Below are 7,903 nucleotides of genomic sequence, written 5' to 3' on the forward strand. Positions count from 1 at the left end.
AAAGAATCTTTAAAAATTACAAACACATGTAGGCTAAACAATACACTACTAGGCCTTCCCTGGTGGCGCAGTGGTTGAGAGTCTGCCTGCCGATGCAGGGGACACGGGTTCGTGCCCCGGTCTGGGAAGAAAGAGGCCACAGCAGTGAGAGGCCCGCATAGCGCAAAAAAAAAAAAAAAAAATCTTCCAACAAACAAAAGCCCAGGACCAGAGGACTTCACAGGCGAATTCTATCACACATTTAGAGAAGAGCTAACACCTATAATTCCGCCAAAACATAGCAGAGGGAGGAACACTCCCAAACCAAACAAAGATGTCACAAAAAACAAAAACTACAGGCCAATATTACTGATGAACATAGATGCAAAAATCCTCAACAAAATACTAGCAAACAGAATCCAACAGCACATTAAAAGAATCACACACCATAATCAAGTGGGGTTTATCCCAGGAATGCAAGGATTCTTCAATATACACAAATCAATCAATGGGATACACCATATTAACCAACTGAAGGAGAAAAAGCATATGATCATCTTAATAGATGAAAAAAAAAGATTTTGAGAAAATTCAACACCCATTTATTATAAAAAGCCCTCAGAAAGTAGGCATAAAGGGAACTTACCTCAACATAATAAAGTCCATATATTACAAACCCACAGCCAGCAACGTTCTCAATGGTGAAAAATTGAAACCATTTCCTCAAAGATCAGAAACAAGACAGGGTTGTACACACTCACTACTATTATCCAACATAGTTTTGGAACTTTTAGCCACAGCAATCAGAGAAGAAAAAAAAATAAAAGGAATCCAAATCAGAAAAGAAGAAGTAAAGCTGTCACTCTTTGCAGATGACATGATACTATACATAGAGAATCCTAAAGATGCTACCAGAAAACTGCTAGAGGTGAATTTGGTAAAGCAGCAGGATACAAAACTAATGCACAGAAACTCTTGCATTCCTATACACAAATGACGAAAAATCTGAAAGAGAAATTAAGGAAACACTCCCATTTTCCACTGCAACAAAAAGAATAAAAAACCTAGGAATAAACCTACCTAAGGAGACAAAACACCTCTATGCAGAAAACTATAAGACACTGGTGAAAGAAATTAAAGACGATACAAACAGATGGAGAGTTATACCATGTTTTTGGATTGGAAGAATCAACACTGTGAAACCGATTATACTACCCAAAGCAATCTATAGAATCAATGCAATCCCTATCAAACTACCAACGGCATTTTTCACAGAACTAGAACAAATAATTTCACGATTAGTACGGAAACACAAAAGACCCCAAATAGCCAAAGCAAGCTTGAGAAAGAAAAGCTGAGCTGGAGAAGTCGGCTCCCTGACTTCAGAGTACACTACAAAGCTACAGTAATCAAGACAGTATGGTACTGGCACAAAAACAGAAATACAGATCAATGGAACAGGATAGAAAGCCCAGAGATAAACCCACGCACATATGGTCACCTCATTTTTGATAAAGGAGGCAAGAATAAACCATGGAGAAAAGACAACCTCTTCAGTAAGTGGTGCTGGGAAAACTGAACAGTATAGGGAATCTAAAAAAAAATGGTTCTCATGAACCTAGGGGCAGGACAGGAATAAAGACGCAGAAGTACAGAATGGACTTGATGACATGGGGGGGGGAAGGGTAAGCTGGGACAAAGTGAGAGAGCAGCAATGACATATATACATTACCAAATGTAAAATAGATAGATAGTGGGAAGCAGCTGCCTAGCACAGGGAGATCAGCTCGCTGTTTTGTGACCGCCTAGCGTGGTGGGATAGGGAAAGTGGGAAATTCAAGCGGGAACGGATATGTGGATATATGTATACATATAGCTGATTCACTTTGTTATACAGCAGAAACACACACAACATTGCAAAGCAATTATACTCCAATAAAGATGTTAAAAAAAAACACATTATGTTGGCTGATGGTTTTAAATACCAAGTATAAAATAGTTGTGGGGAAAAAAATTAATTTGAAAATGGAGTAGGTAGGTATTAGATGATATTAGGGAATTATTGTTAATTTTTCTTAGTGAGATAATGGCAATTAAATTATTTACAAAAGAGGGGGGAACCTTGAAGATGGCGGAAGAGTAAGACGCGTAGATCGCCTTCCTCCCCACGGATACACCAGAAAATTTACAAAATGTTCCTATTATTAGGAGATGAACACTGAGATATTTATGGGGAAAGTGCCATATGTCCTCTTCAAACTGATCTATTAAAATGGTATCTCAATAATAATGCCAAGAAAGATTTTTGTGAAAATTGACAAGCTGATTCAGCAATGTATATTGGAATTCAAAAGGCCAAGAATAGGGCTTCCCTGGTGGTGCAGTGGTTGAGAGTCCGTCTGCCGATGCAGGGGACACGGGTTCGTGCCCCGGTCCGGGAAGATCCCACATGCCGCGAGGCGGCTAGGCCCGTGAGCCATGGCCGCTGAGCCTGCGCGTCCGGAGCCTGTGCTCTGCAACGGGAGAGGCCACAACAGTGAGAGGCCCGCATACCGATAAAAAAAGAAAAGAATAACCAAAGCATTATTGAAGAAAAAGAGCTGAATTGTAGGACTTACTGACCATAAATAAGATACATTATAAAGTTACATTAATTATAACAGTGGTACTCATATAAGAATAGAGAAACCAAAATGAACAGAATCCAGAAACAAACCGCCATATATAACCTAACCTTTGATTTATGAAAAAGATGATGACACTATAGGAGGGAAAGGATGATCTTTTCAATAAGTGGTATTGGATTGACTGTATGTCTGTTTCAACAATAACAACAAAACAGTGGGCCTTTACCTATATCCATAACTCATACTGGCAACATACAATAAAATGAATATCAAATGAATTGGAAATATAAATGAGGTTAAACAGTAACACCACATAGAAAACTATCTTCATGACCTTGGGAAAGGCAAAGATTTCTTAACCAGGACAAACAAGCACTACTCATGAAGGGGAAAAATTATAAATTGAACAATATTAAAATTGAGATACAGGCATATCTTGTTTTAGTGCACTTCAGATATTGCATTTTTTACAAATTAAAGGTTTGTGGCAACCCTGTGTTGTCAGATGATGGTTAACTTTTTTAGTAATAAAGTATCTTTTAATTAAGGTATGTACATTGTTTTTTAGACAATGCTATTGCACACTTACTATACTACAGCATAGTGTAAAATTAACTTTTATATGTACTTGGGAACCAAAAATTTCATAAGACTTGCTTTATTGTGATATTCACTTTATTGCAATGGTCTAGAACCAAACCAAGGTGTGCCTGTATTCAGTTCATCAAAAGACACCATTAAGAGACTGAAAATGCAAGCAACTGAGATTTGCAAATAAATAGATCTAACAAGTATTCACATCCTTAATATAGAAAGATCTCCTACAAATCAATAAGAAAAGGAGAGTCAAAGAGAAAAAGTGGTCAAAAGACTTGAACAGGCACCTCAAAAAAAAGATACCCAGGCCAACAAACATGAAAAGACACACATTTATCACCAGAGATATGCAAATTAAAACCACAATGAGGTACCATTAATAACCACTAGAATGGCTACTTTTTTTTTCCTTAGGAAGACAACACAATGACAAGTGTTGGCAATATTCTAGAGCAAATGGAACTCTTAAAATTTTCTATTAGGAGTTTTTTAGTACAACCAATTTGGAAAACCAATTGGCAGTATCTACTAAAGCTAATCTTATCTATAACCTGTGATTCATCAATTCTACTATTAGGTGTATGCTCAACAGAAAGCTGTGCATATAATCACCAAAAGACATGTTCTAGAATGTTTACAGTACTATTTGCAGGCCAAAGATGTAAAAAACCAAAATGCCCATCAGTTGTGGTATATTCACACAATGGAATACACAGCAATAAGAATGACGGAATTACTACTACGTCCAATAACTTGGATCAATCTCAAAAGCAAAATCTTAAGCCAAATAAGTCAAACACCAAAAAATACATACTATACTATTATATTTTTATAGAGTCCAAAAACAGGCAAAATTATTAATACAGTGATAGAAGCCAAGATGTGATTAATTTGGAGTTTAGTTTGTGACTGGTAGGGAATACATTCAAGGGATTTCAAATACTCATTTTCTATTTTTTTTTAACTGAAGTATAGTTGACTTACAATATTATATTAGTTTCAGGTGTACAGCACAGTGACAATATTTTTATAGATTATACTGCATTAAAATTATTACAAGATTATGGCTATAATTCCCTGTGCTATACAACATATCCTCCTTGCTTATCTATTTTATACATAGTAGTTTGTATCTGTTAATCCCATACCTGTAATTTGCCCCTCTCCCTTCTGGTAACCACTAGTTTGTTTTCTATATCTCTAAGTCTGTTTCTGTTTGGCTATATACATTCGTTTGTATTATTTTTTAGATTCCACATATAAGTGATACCATAATGTATTCGTCTTTCTGTCTCACTTATTTCACTAAGCATAATATTCTCCAGGTCCATACACATTGCTGCAAATGGCAGGATTTCATTCTTTTTTATGGCTGAGTAATATTCCATTGTATATATACACATCTTTATCCATTCATCTGTTGATGGATACTTGAGTTGCTTCCATATCCTGGCTATTGTAATCAGTGGTGCTATGGACACTGGGGTGCATGCATCTTTTTAAACTAGTGTTTTCATTTTTTCTGGATATATACCCAGGAGTGGAATTGATAGATCATATGGTAGGTTACACAGGGGTGAAAATGCTTTGAGCTGTACACTTATATGTGCACCTTTCTGCATGTATTTAAGTTTACTTAAAAATAATGCCCACAAATCTCAAATGGTTCAGCCAAAATAGATCAAAAAACAGATAAAACATTATACTTCAATTTTTAAAAACTGGATGGATGAATAGTGAGCAAGTCAGTGAATAAGTGAGCTAATATGGCAAAAGTTAACAACTGTTGAATCTAGGTTCAGAGTATAAAAGTATTAATTGTACTCTTCTTTCAACTTATGCTTGTTTAAATATTTTATTAAAAAATATTCAAGTAAAAAGAGTAATCACACCTCTCAGTTCTTAATATTTATAACTAGGAAGTAAATCAAGCACCTGATATAATCTGACTTGTGAAAGGAAACTTACAAAATGAAATTTTTATACCCAGACTATTTCTAATAAAATAAAATATTCTGTGTATTTTCTATTTCTCATTAATGAAAAGAGACAGAGAAAGAGAGGACCAGGCCAGGACTTAGTGTCTGACAGACTTTAACTCCATTAACTCCACTACCAAGTTACTATCCACCTGAGTCTTGGTTTTATCATCAGGAAAATGACAATGATGATACTGACTTTAGAGAGTGGTTTTGAACATTAATTAGGGAGCCACTAAATTCATTTCAATTTACCATACCAAACATTTATGGGCAACATATTATGAACACGCAGTGATAAGAGCAGTGAGAGAGGAAAGCAAGTATGCTGTAGGACAGCACACAATGCACCACAAATAAACAGATTGAGGAAGAGGTGAGGATAGAGACAGAGATACATCTTCCTAGAGGGGCTGGTAACTGACAATTCACTTAAATGGTAGCAAGAAGCTAGCCAAGCAGAAGAGAATATGGGGAATTTACACGGACAGATTAGATCATCTGAGTATGCAGAGTGGTTCATTAATGCTATACAGTAAAGTGACCACAAGCAGAAGGGAGGAGAGGGAATGTTGGAAGCAGAGTGACCAACAAATGCAGAGACACTGTCATAGATATACCCTATTTTTTTCCACTAGTAACTGTATAGTTTGTGCTCTCTCTTCCTTTAGGTTTCTGCTCATATGTCACCATACCAGGGAGGCCTTCCTGACCATCCTATCTAACATAGTACAGCCTCCCCATCACAATCTATTATATATTTCTTATATATTCACTTATTGCCTCTCGAGTAGTTTAAAGGACTTTGTTCTTGTTTTTATTTTCCACTGTTGTATCCTCAGTGCTTAAAACACTGTCTGGCGTATAAAAGCTATTCAATAAAAAAACTCTTGAATGAATGGATGGATGGATGCACCCCCAGTGGGTTAAAGACAGTGTGATATTTAAGTGCTGTTAAATTATTATTTGAATAGATAATAAATAGACATCAGCAATACCCTTTGAAAAAGTTCCTAAGTGTTTTGGTGTCATGAAACCTCAGTCTCCTCGTTAAAGAACTGAAAATTATACCTGGCCTAGAAAAAAGAATCATCTCTTATTTTGGCAAGCCTAACACATTAGCTACAGGAGGAAGAAGGAATAAGTTGCTTGTTCAAAGAGATCTCTGGTTAAATTCCTCTTTAGAGCCTGAAAAATCCCTGACACTCATTATAAATTTAATGATCATTTCCTCTCCCTTGGGTAAAGAACTGAAATAATAAATTGTGATAATTAATGAATATTCTCACAAGACAAATTACACATGATAAATGGAGCAGAAAAATACATTTCACATTGCAACAAATGAAAAAAAAAGACAAAGTTCATATTGCACCAAATAGATAATACATGCGAAGCTCCTAGAAAAAAATCTTTGCCTGAAAATTCTGCCAACTTGCTCTTCAATGTTGCTACTGGACACCAGAAAAAGATTTACATAATAAACCGAACTCATATGAAACGATAAATTTGTGATTGGATGTCATATCTGTCAACCATTTCTGCTCTGTGAGAAATTCTAAAGGGGATGGGAAAGCTTCCAGCCTCTAAAGCTGACACCAAATTATAGGCAAAATCTACTATGTTTGCCACTCTAAAAATTTGGGGATTCAATTGTATACCAAAAATTTTTTAAGTGTCATGAGTGGAGGGCTGAAACCAGTGCAATACCTGATATGTGATTTTGTTTGGGGTAAAAAATAAATACATAAAAGGACATAATTTGAACAAGTTCCTATGTCTCTGAGAGCTCTAAAATTCCTGCTCCTTTTCTTATTTTTAAAAAGAACAAAAGCCAGCCTTGCCCTTGAAATTGAAGTCACATCTAATTTCAGAAAGTATATAATTCACCGGCCTCTGCAGGAGTGGGACCGAAGAGATCAGAAGCCTTCAGGGGGAGTAAAATACTGGGGTCGAAAGTAAAAAGAAGGAAGAATGTAGGTTCAGAGTGGGTGAAGGAGGTAGCAAAAGTTCTGAGGCTAAGAGGGGAGCGGGTTGGAAGGTGGGAGTAAGAGGTAGGAAAGAAATCGGTGGTAGAGGGAATGACCCAAACTCAGAAAGACTGGTTAGAGGATTCGGGATAAAGAGGAGAAGTGAAGAATAATCAGGGATAAAAGGACCACGAGAGTCAGAAGGCGGAAGGGGATGACGGCCAGCCATCTCCTGAGGCGTAAGAGAGAGGAGAGAGTGAGCGATCGGAACCACAAGCGTCAGAAACATCCCTCAGTGTACCCTGGGGATGAATTCTTTCCACCTCGTGTTGAAGCAAGGAGGAAACCGTCCCTGAGGTGTCTGCGGACTCACTTGTGAAAATTACCAGTCCCTTTCTTTACACTCACCTTGATGAAGAACGCCGCGACGCGACGATGGCGTGACCGGAAGTGCTATTTTCTTTTGTTTGGAGGAAGCTTTAGCCCGGGCCGCCACACCCTCCTCCCGCCTTCACTCCAGACAACTTCCTGTGCCTCTCTAGCAAGCTCTTGAAATACTATATCTCAGTGGCTCTCTCACCAGATGGGAACCCGGATACTGACGTAAGATGTCTGGAAGAGGGAATCAGTAACTTTTTACAAATCCTAGCCCTAGTCATCCCAGGAACTACAGCATCTCCGCCAAACTCTACGTATCCAATTTGTCACCTCGCCTTCCTGATTCAGACTTTCAAATACCTCCCTTACCTTT

General features: G+C 37.3%; 1 protein-coding gene across 2 annotated transcripts in view; it reads right to left on the reverse strand.

Annotated features, from left to right (window-relative positions):
- The window catches only part of MAGED1 (MAGE family member D1), a 73,377-nt gene extending 65,755 nt beyond the window's left edge, over nucleotides 1-7,622 (reverse strand). The window contains exon 1 of one of the 2 annotated variants that reach the window (XM_024757135.1): nucleotides 7,561-7,607. The gene's annotated coding sequence lies outside the window, so the exon portion shown is untranslated. Of the gene's footprint in view, nucleotides 1-7,560 lie in introns of both variants that reach the window. The other variant, XM_024757137.1, reaches the window with a different exon arrangement.
- Between the last annotated feature and the right edge of the window lie 281 nt (nucleotides 7,623-7,903).

This window comes from Neophocaena asiaeorientalis, unplaced genomic scaffold (assembly GCF_003031525.2).
Source record: "Neophocaena asiaeorientalis asiaeorientalis breed wild unplaced genomic scaffold, Neophocaena_asiaeorientalis_V1.1 scaffold553, whole genome shotgun sequence".
In the NCBI taxonomy this organism is placed as follows: Eukaryota; Metazoa; Chordata; class Mammalia; order Artiodactyla; family Phocoenidae; genus Neophocaena; species Neophocaena asiaeorientalis.